We start from the raw sequence: 9925 nt of genomic DNA, 5'->3' as shown, positions 1-9925 counted from the left end.
GTCCAGGGAGAAGGCTGGGCAAGAGGCTTCCGCCAGGCTGGGAGCCATCGCCCAGCGTGTGACCCCGAAGAGGGCTCAGAAAAGCAGCAGGAGCTTCCCGCTGCCCACCGGGCTCCTGATCCGCCTCCGGCCTGCGTCACTCAGGCACGCACGCACGCACGCACACCTGTCCTCCCATTCAGAAGCTCGGCGGGCCACGCCCGCTGTGTGTCCCGTCCCCCACGCTGTTCGTGAGGGTGAATCCCTGACCGGGTAAGTGCCCCGCGCCTCCGAAGTCGGGTGGGGGCTCCGTGCACCTGGACAGCACCCACCTGGGACCAGGGCCTGCTCTGCCCCGGGGCGGAGCCTCCAGTGACAGTCTGGAGCTGGGGACAGATCCGTGCAGTTCCAGCAGCCCCCTGTGGACACCACACTGCAAGTCTGAGGGTCTCAGACTCCCGAGGGCCAGAGAAGCTTCCCGAGAAGCCAGAGGAGCCTGCAGCAGAAAGCAAAGGCTGGTGACAGTGGCAGATATGCAGGACCTCCCTGGGTGGGGCAGAGTGGGGCATGGCTGCCAGTGTGGAGGGGAGGAGAGAGCAGGGGACCGGCCAGGCAGGGCCAGGCTCACCCCTGTGAACTGCATCCTAAAAGAATTCACTGAGGAAGGTGACTGCAAGCAACAGAAATCTTAGTGAACCAAGTTACGACCCTCAGAAGATCTTGCCAAAAGATGGTTGTGATGTTTCTCAGCTCTTACCATACATGACAAGTCCAGGAACTTGGACTTCAGGCATGGCTGGATCCAGGAGTGAAAAATTTCAGCTGTGTCTCTTTTTCTCTGTTCCTTGCCTTTGCCCCGGGCTTGCTGAGCTGCTGAAGGACCACATGAGAGGGGAGTTGGTGGACAGCCCAGGGCAGTTTGAGCTGGGATCTGTCACCAATACCGAAAGACACTCAGAGCCTTGAATGTCATGCCCAGGAACATGTCAAGGAGCTAATCCTGGGATGGGGGAGTCTGTGCAGGGTTTGAGCAAGGACGTCACAGGCTGAGATTGGTTTTAGGCAGGAAGAGATGGAATGCGGCACCCAGGCAGGCAGGCTGGGGAAGTTGCCCTGCTGTGCAGGCAGGCGGGTGGGGTCGGCGGCCTCCAGCCTTTCCCGGGCGGTGGGTGGTGGATTCCTCCTAGGGCTCCGTCTATTCCCTGTCAGATCCCCAGCCACTGCTAAAGCGTGACTCTAAAAGACACGAGGGAATGGAGGCTCAGAGCTATCGAGTGAGTCCCCTGAGGCCACACAGCAGTCGGGACTGGACCCACGGCCTTTTTTCCCTCCTCCAGCTCGAGGTTGTTGGGGGCTGGAACCCTCCTCCGTGTGAGCCCTTTTCGTCCTGTAAAGATCCATATGAAGAGCCCCGGCTCCCAAGGAGCCCCCAGGAAGTGGAGGCTGGGAGAAGTCACAGGAAGAGGGGGCTTGGCCTGTCCCCCACTTGGGTCCTGTCGAAGGGGCTAAGGGGCTGTGGCTGTGTGTCCTGAGGACCAGGAGACCAGGAGCTCCCAGTGTGACCTCGCTGTCCTCCCCCACCCGCACTGCTGGCTGGGAGCCCGGGGCAGGCTGGGCTGTATGGTGGGATTGTGTCCTGCGGCCAGGCAGCTGGAGGGGCGGCTGGGGAACAGGAAATAGCTGGGCTGGGGGGCGTCCGAGCCGCTGGCCAAGCCAAGCGGGCCTGGATCGCCTGGGCGGCCCCAGGGGCCTGTCAGTGCCCCGCTTGAGGCTCACACAGGGGCCCTTTGACAGGGACCCCTGAGAGGGCCTGTCTGCGCCGGATGCCCGAAGGAGCCAGCCCCGGGAGAGGGGAGGAGAGGAGAGCTGTCCGGGGACGAGAGGCCGGTCAAAGCCGGCCGCGGAGCAGAACTGCGGCTTCTGGGGGGTCGATGGTGGCAGAAGGGCCCGACATCCAGGGCCCCTCAAGTGTCACTTTCACCGTGGCCTCAGTGGCAGGTGCCGGGCGAGGCTCGCTCTTGAGGTCCAGGGAGTGGAGGGCGCAGGCGCTCGGCTTTGCCTCCGGCCTGGCCGGCCCTGATCCGCCCCTCTGGGCCGCCCGGCCCCTCCGCTCCCCGACCCCCACTGGCCAGCTCTCTTCACTCCCGCCTGGGCTTTGGGCCCTGGAGAGGCCCAAGCGGGAGCGGCCTCAGGGCCCGCAGGTCCAGGCGCTGGTTGTGGAGCAGTGGGGCCCTCGCTCACCCTGCTGACCGGGGCCCCTTCCTGCGGGTCTGTGTCCTGCCCCGGGATGGCCGCAGCGTGCACGGGCGCATGCTCTGCCCAGCGGAGGTCTGTTTAAACGGCGGGTTTAGCCTCCGGTCTTGACCTCTGCCTTCGCGGCTCCGGAGTCCCTCTCCTCCGCCCCTCGTGGCCTCCTGAGGACATTGCAGATGTGGACGTGGAAGCCAGGGCGGCTCCTCCAGGCCTCCCTCCTCGGCACCTCACAGGCCGCTGTCCCCCCGAGTCCAGCCTTCAGTTATGGGACTTGGAGTCTGAGTCTCTGCAGGATCTCTATTCATTCATGCATTCATCCACTTATTCCAGAACCTTCCTGGATCTGGGCATGCCAGGAACACAGGGGTGACCAAGGCCCCACCTGTCCTTGTCCCCAGGGGTATGGCAAGAGGAAGGGGCAGGAGCCATTGCCAACTGGCTTGATCAGTGCTGGGCGTGGATCTGGAGGGGACTGAGGACGCCAGGGATGGGGCAGGCTGCCACCTCCAAATTGCTGCGGAAGGTGGTTGCCGAGTGGGAGCGGGGTCGGCAGGTGCAGGCGAGGGGGGCTCTGCAGGTGGGGCATCTTCTGAGGAGCATGAAGAGCATGGGCCATGAGGTTTGGAGAGGGCCCTGGAGCTGACCGCCTGGGTTTGACTCCAGACTCCACAGGTGCAGAACCTGAGTTCTCTCGTCTATAAAATGGGCTGACCATGACCTCCACTTCATAAGACCGTTGAGAAACACACGTAAGCTGCTTAGAAGAGTGGATATGTCCAGTTAGGAGTGCGAAAGAGAAACAGAGAACCCGACCTTGCTGGCTTGGACGATGGGCAATTTTTCATATAAACTAAGAAATCCAGATAAAGGCAATTGGTGGCATTGTTTCATCAGCTTAAGAAAAAGAGAATTGGAGTCTTAATTTCTTTTGGTCTTTTCCTCATGCTCATAAGATGGCTGCTGCTACTCCTGCCTGCAGATCTGTCTTCAAGGCAGAAAGACGAAAGCCCTCCCAGAAAGAAAGCCCTTCGCTCAGCAGTTCTCCACCTCTCAGTGGTCGGGCCTGGTCCCATAGTGCCCTAGCTGCAAGGGAGTCTGGGAAAGCGAGTCTGTGAGGGAGTTTGGACCTCCCACCAGTGATGCTTTCCACAGACCTTGACCAGCACTTGGTAAATGCTCAGGTAAAGGCGGCCGGTGTGGGGCGAGGCGGGAGCCTCCGGGGAGGGGACAGAGCTGAGCCGGGAGCAGATCCCCTGGGGCTTCACTGCCAGGTTGGGGGTTTGGACACGGTCTGAGGGATGGCGAGCAGAGGGGCGTGAGGTGGGCCCCTGGAGACGGACGGATGTCAGGCGGCCGTCACCAGTTCACAGATCCCGCTGCACGCTGGTACCTCCCGGACACACCTTCAGAGGACAGCACCTGCCTCCTGCCCTGCCCAGCTCCCTGGCCTCTCGCTTGTAGTGCCCAGGCCAGGAGGACCTGTGTGAGGGGCCACAACACACCCGAGCGTGCGGGGCAGAGCCACACCAGAGAGGCCGCGGTCCAGCTGGCAGCGGACAGGCCAGCACCCGCCACCCTGGGCCTGGACGGTGGGGCAGCCGGCTGCAGGTGCGGAAGCTACTCTGCTTCTCTGAATTTTAGAGACCAAAGGCCTATTGTCCAGCCAGGCTCCTGGCAATGTCCCCAAGTTCAATGGCTTCGTGTTAAGTGTCAAGAAGGGCAGTCTAAGGAGGCCGGATGGACCCGCCCTTGGGCTGACCCTGGGCCTCGGGGCAGCGCGGCCCTGCCTGAGCCGGGGTCTCCGTGGCCCCTGCCGGCCTGGAGTTTCGGGGCTCCTCCTGCAGCCGCTGTCTCCGAGCGAGGGGGAGCTTCCCTGGTGAGCCCCCGTGAGCGGCCCGACAGCCAGGGCACCGCCTCCGCGCGGCCTGGGACCTGACTCGGGTGGGACCCAAACGGGAGCTCCACGGTCACCTCCGACGGCCACCACAGGCCCTCGGCGTGGCCTCGACAGGCCGCCGCACCTGTGGGTGGGTGGCGGGAGTTCCCGCGGGAGGCGTTGGGAGCGGCCAGGCGTGTCGGAGGCTGAGGTGGGACAGTGCGGGGACGGGGGTGGTGGAGCTGCACTCCTCAGCCCCGCTCCCTGGCTGGCCGCAGGTGGACATCTGTGACAGTCCGGCGCTTCCTGGTGCCCCGTCGCCTGTTGGGTCGGATGTGCCCCCAGGCTGCAGACTCTGAGGGGTCCCCTGGCACTCTGCGGGGCTGAGATGGCGGCCTGGGGACAGGGCGACTGCAAGGGCCATGGGACGGAAGCAAGGGTGGCCTCCAGACCGTCTCCAAGGCTCGCCTCCCACCTGGACCCACGTCGCTGTGCTTCTTTGTCTGTGCCCCCACCACTCAGCGTCCACATATAGGATGAGGCAGACGGAATTCTGGGTGGCCCCTGATGTCCTGCTGGTCCGTGCCCTGGAATCACCCTCTCCCCTTGAGTGTGGGTGACAGGACATTGCTCCTGCGCTCGGTTACACAGAGTGGCACAGCTGACTTCGGGAGAGGAGAATCAGCCTGGGTGGGCCTGACCAAATCAGGTGATCCCTCCAAATGGACCCTGCTTTTCCTGAATGGGGGCTTCAGAGCAGGCGAGGGGCTAGGAGGGGTCACCTCACAAACACCTCATTCCTTGAGCAGCCCTTAGCCTGCAGCCAGCAGGAGGCCTGTGGGGAGTGGGGCTGAATGCTGCGGCGGCAGGGGGGCTGAGCTCTGCCAGCCCCCGGGACCTGCACTGGCCCAGTGCGCCAGGGAAAGGACCTGCCCAGCCCGCACCTTAAGTCCAGCTCCGAGGCACCAGCCGAGTGCCTGGTGCGCAACGGCGGAGGCTCCTCTGCCCACAGGACCTGAGCGGGGACACTTGTGCTGTTTTAAGAGGCTGCGCTTGTGGCCACGTGTCACCCAGCGACGTACCACGAGCATCCCACCGTCTCCCAGTTGGGGGGACTTTTTTCCCCTCCTTAAACTTCACGTGGCAGCGCCAAGGATCCCGCGTGGTGGAGCCGTGGGTGGCGTAGACGGCCGGCTTCGGAACTGCAGGAGGAGCAGCCGCAGCTTGCGCGTCCCCACGCTCCGCTCAGGTGCCAGGAGCTGCCTGGGCTGGCTGCAGAGCAGGAGGGGTTTCGGGCCGCCTGGACCACGGTCAGGTCCTTGGAGGACGAAGTCCGCGTGTCGGGAAGGAAGCGAGGCGTCTTCCCAAGGGAAGGTTGACCCCGGGTGGGTGTGACCAGGTGGCCAGACGTGGGGCACCGGGGTCGGGCTCCTGTTGGACTGGACGGGTCACCGACGGGGAGCAGGGCCCCATCCAGGAGGGGTCGCACCCTGGACGGGCAGCAGCTTTGCAGACGCACACAGAGGACAGGGACGCTTCATGCCCGGGGCTGGGAGGGGACGGGCGCTGTCACCTGAGCGCTACCCAGAGCCCAGAAAGACGGAGTGGCTGGGTCAGGTGGAGCCTGGGAGGCCCTCTCTCTGGAAAGCCCTGACCAACTGTCAGAGGCCGCCGGGAAGCAGAGCGCGTGTGGACGGGGTGACTGAAAGTGCACCCCATGGGATTCTGCTCAGGGTTGGGGTCCTGTGGTCCCCTCCCCCAGCCCCTCCAAAAGTGAGCCCCCAAAACGTCCTTGGTGTGGCCTCAGCGCAGAGCAGGCTTTATCCTGGCAGTTGACTTGGGATCTCGAGGGAGGGTAGGCGTCCCCGCAGCTGGCTTAGCAGCAGGCCGCTCCCCAAGGACCCTCCCGGCCCTTGGGCAGAGACGTCTGAGGGACGTGGGGCGTGCTCAGCTCCCTCCCTCAGCGTGGAGGGTCGCCCACGGGGACCTGGGACTCCCAGCCGCCGGGCTCACCGTGTTCACAGGAAGTGCCCGCCACAGCTGCCGGCGCTAGGCCCAGGCCTCCTCCTGGTGACAGCTCTTGTGGCCGCCCCAGTCAGTGGTCCCGGGCCCAGGAAGGCCTCCCACTCTGCGGGGTGGGGTCTGCCTCCAGGGGAGCGGGACGCTTGGCTGGGCTGGGCTACGCTAAATTTCCCTCCTGGTCCTTCGAGCCCGAGGTGTGCGGTGTGGCATCTCCCTCAGGGAACCCGGGTCACTGTTTATCGGGCACAGATGCTGGCAATCCGCTGGCGCATGGTGGCGCTGGACTCTGAGCCCTCACGGTCCCACCGGGCAAGTCACCAATGCCCCCAAGGAAGGTCTGGCAGGGAACCCATCCCGTTAAGGACAGAGCCTGAGAGGCTGCGGGGACAGCCGCCCATCCTGGAGTACAGAAGGGGCTGGGGGTCAGCGCAGGGAGAGGGGCGGGACCAGCCTGAGCATCGCGGCTACGTCTGAGTCCTTCTGCTTTTCTGGAGATTGCTAGGCTGCCCAGGCTGGCCTTGAACTCTTGGGCTCCAGTGATCCTCCCGCCTCGGCCTCCCAGACAGCTGGCACTTCAGGTGCATGTGAATTCTGATCTGGAGGTGGTACGGAGGTGGGAGGTGACCGCTGTCAGGCTCCTGCCCCCGACATCTGGAGAGTCAGGTGATCCGTGCTCCCTGCCATCAGGAGAGTGCTCTTTCTCTTTCACCTAATGGAAGCCACTTTGGGAAGGCCCATTGGGAGACCCCTGCTGCCTCCAGGGCTTTGCCTTAGGAAGAAAAGAAAAGAAAAGAAAAGAAAAGAAAAGAAAAGAAAAGAAAAGAAAAGAAAAAAGCCGCGTGACTGGGGGACTTGTTTGTTCTGGTGACGAACCCTCTCCTAATACAGGAAGGCCTTGTGGGGACCGCAGACACTGACCACAGACACTGTCGCAGCGGTAGGGGCATTGCTTTCTCACAGGCTTGGACATTAGCACAGGGACCCCAACTTTACAGGCAGAACACAGAAAAGGGAGGGGTTCGCCTGACGTCACCATAGCTGGCCTGTGACAGAACCGGGGAGCGAATCGGCCGCCTGATTCCAAAGCTTCTCCCCTCTCAGGCTCCCTCCGGGCGTGAGACCGCAGCACCTCAGAGATCGTGGACAAAGCAGTGAAATCGAATTAACTGAATTTATTTAAATGGGCGTTGGAGTAAACATATCAGCTGCTCTCCGCCCAGCGATTTCATGGCTGTTACTCATCAGGAGGGGAAATTAAACTTGTTGGTTCAGGGTTGATCAAAGATCAAACACTCGATAACGGCAAAGGCGCACGGGGTGCCGTGCTGACGGTGGACAGGACGCCGCAGCCTGTCACGGTGCGAGATGACCCGGCTTGCTCCGCAGGGGAGGAGCTGAGCCTGCAGCGCCGGGAGCTCTACCCCCTGAACCACACTGCCCCCGGGCCTCGCCGGCCTCCACAGCGCTCTGGTAGAGGACACGGAAGGCTGAGACCTGGGAGCCCCAGGGCTGCCTGCTGAGCGGGGACAGCATGGAAGACGTCCCTCCAGGCCGGCTGCTCCGCACCCCGGCCGATACCGACACACTGTTCCCAATTTCAGGTCCTGGGGAAAATGTTTTGGTTTTACAAACACAAATATTTATTTTCTTTCCTCCATGTATACGCTGCGCTTCCAGGTCCCCCGCGCCCAGCCTGGCCCCTCTGAGGAATGCGGAAGCCGCCTTGCCCTTGAACCCAGGCCTGTTCCTGAAAACCCGCCCGCCGCCCATTTCCATGGCTCTGCTAATGAGCGGAGAAGCCACAGCGAGGAGCGCGTTCCTGGAGCCCACAGAGCTGCCATTCAGAGCCGGGCTGAAAGGGCGGTCTCATGCGCCTGGCGGCTGCCTGGCCAGCACGGCTCTGCACGTGGGCTGCGGACGCGGCCCTGTCCGTCGGGAGGGGGCCCTTGGCCGGGACACTGGGGCTCGCGTTCCCCTCGACCACCTTCGGCATGGCCTGGGCAGCGCCGTGCCTCCCTTGGCCTGGTCACCATCGCCGACCCTGGAGTGACCCTCGATGGCCGACAGGGAAGCGCTGCTGTTCATCATGATTTCCTCTGTCTTCATTTGCCCACCGGGTTCCCCAAGCCAGGCACCACGCTGGGTCCCAGGGAAGCTGTGGGGACTGAGACAGGAGAGACCCCTGGGGAGGCAGGTGACACATTTGCAACTCCATCAAACAGACCGTATGGTGACCCACGATGTCCGGAGCTCCTGCAGCCTTTATGGAGAAGAGAAGCCGTCAAGGCCAACTGTAGAGGGCAAGGCCGCTGCGGCTTCCGGTCTGGGGAGAGGAAAGGGCGGAGGAAAAGCTCCGGACGTCCTTTCCCTCTGACATGAGCACAAAGGGGACTGAGGCCGGGCTGTTGGCCCTGACGCCCCTAAACTGGCCGGGTGGCTTCGGCCACCCAACAGACTTCTCTGGCCTCAGTTTCCCTATCTGACAAGCAGGCCAACAGACTGTCCCACGTGTGGCACTCGCAGGTTTGCTGGGGGAACAAAGGAGACGGGGTGTGGGTGTGAGTGACAGGCGTGGACGTCGGCACCGTTACTGCTAACGGGCGCGGGAGCCCTGCTGTGCCTGGCGGTCACTTTCCAACCACTGTCCACCTTTGCCTTTGCTGAGGAGCAGCTTCCAGAGTGGAGGGCTCAGGTCCTAAGTGCCACGGTTCTGCCCCCTGGAAAGAGGGCCACCCTTTGACCCCATGTCCAGCTCCTGTCCTCTCACTGCTTCCTCGCCTGGTCCCATGAGGCAGAAGCCCAAAAGCTATGGCTCCCACCACATGATGACAAGGCAAAGCTCAGAGAGGGTGTTGCCAGCTCCAGGTCACACAGCCAGGCAGTGGGAGAAGGGGCTTTGAACTGGATCTCTTGGGAGGCCAACGCCTGTGCTCTTTCTGCTCCATCCCACCAACTAGAGGACCCAATGCAAGAGAAGGGACCATTCCTGGGAATGTTCCTATACAAGCTGCACATTCGCCCATTTTTTGGGTACTACTATGAAATGTCTGAGGCTATGTAACTTTATAAAGAAGGGAGGTTTATTGAGCTCACAGTTCTGGATATCGAGGGGCCCGCATCTGTCGAAGGCCTTGCTGGCAGAGCCCCAACGCGGTGCAAGGTGCGCACCGTGAGAGCGGGTGTATGTTCGTGGGCCTGCTTCTGCTCTCCCCTCCTCTTACACGGCCACAGGACCAACCCTGGGGCTCCACCTGATGGCCTGTCTCACCCCTGTCACCTCCAAGGCCCACCTCTAAACACCACAGCTGGGTGAAACCAAATGAATGCCTCAGGAAACTTTGGGGCTCCCTCAGACCATACCAGAACACATGAGGCCTGCTCTCTGCTGTCCCCGCTGGGCCTGGACAGAAAAGAGTCCCTCAGACGCTCACCAGCTCTGGGGACAGGGTGGGAAGCACAGCAGAGGGCTCAGGGGACAGGCCACCAAGCTTCACCTGTGGCTAAGAGCACAGGCCTGGGGCACCGAGACAGCTCCTGCAATTCTTCTTCCCCTCAACCGACCCTGGGAGGTAGATGCTGATATACTCCCTGGCTTCCAGATGAGGAATCTGAGGCACAGAGAGATGAAGGGACTTGTCCGTGGTCACACAGCTGCTCTGGTTTCCTCCCCTACCACCCCGCACGTGCTAAGAGCACAGGTACCTGTCAGTAGCAATTCTGATCTCAAAAGATCACGCTGGGCAGAGGTGGGGGCCAGGGAGTACGGGCATGTGCAAAGGCCCTCTGTTTTCAGGA

This window comes from Sciurus vulgaris (assembly GCF_902686455.1).
Source record: "Sciurus vulgaris genome assembly, chromosome: 1".
In the NCBI taxonomy this organism is placed as follows: Eukaryota; Metazoa; Chordata; class Mammalia; order Rodentia; family Sciuridae; genus Sciurus; species Sciurus vulgaris.
The sequence above is the reverse complement of the archived record's forward strand: the minus strand, read 5'-3'. Positions refer to the sequence as shown.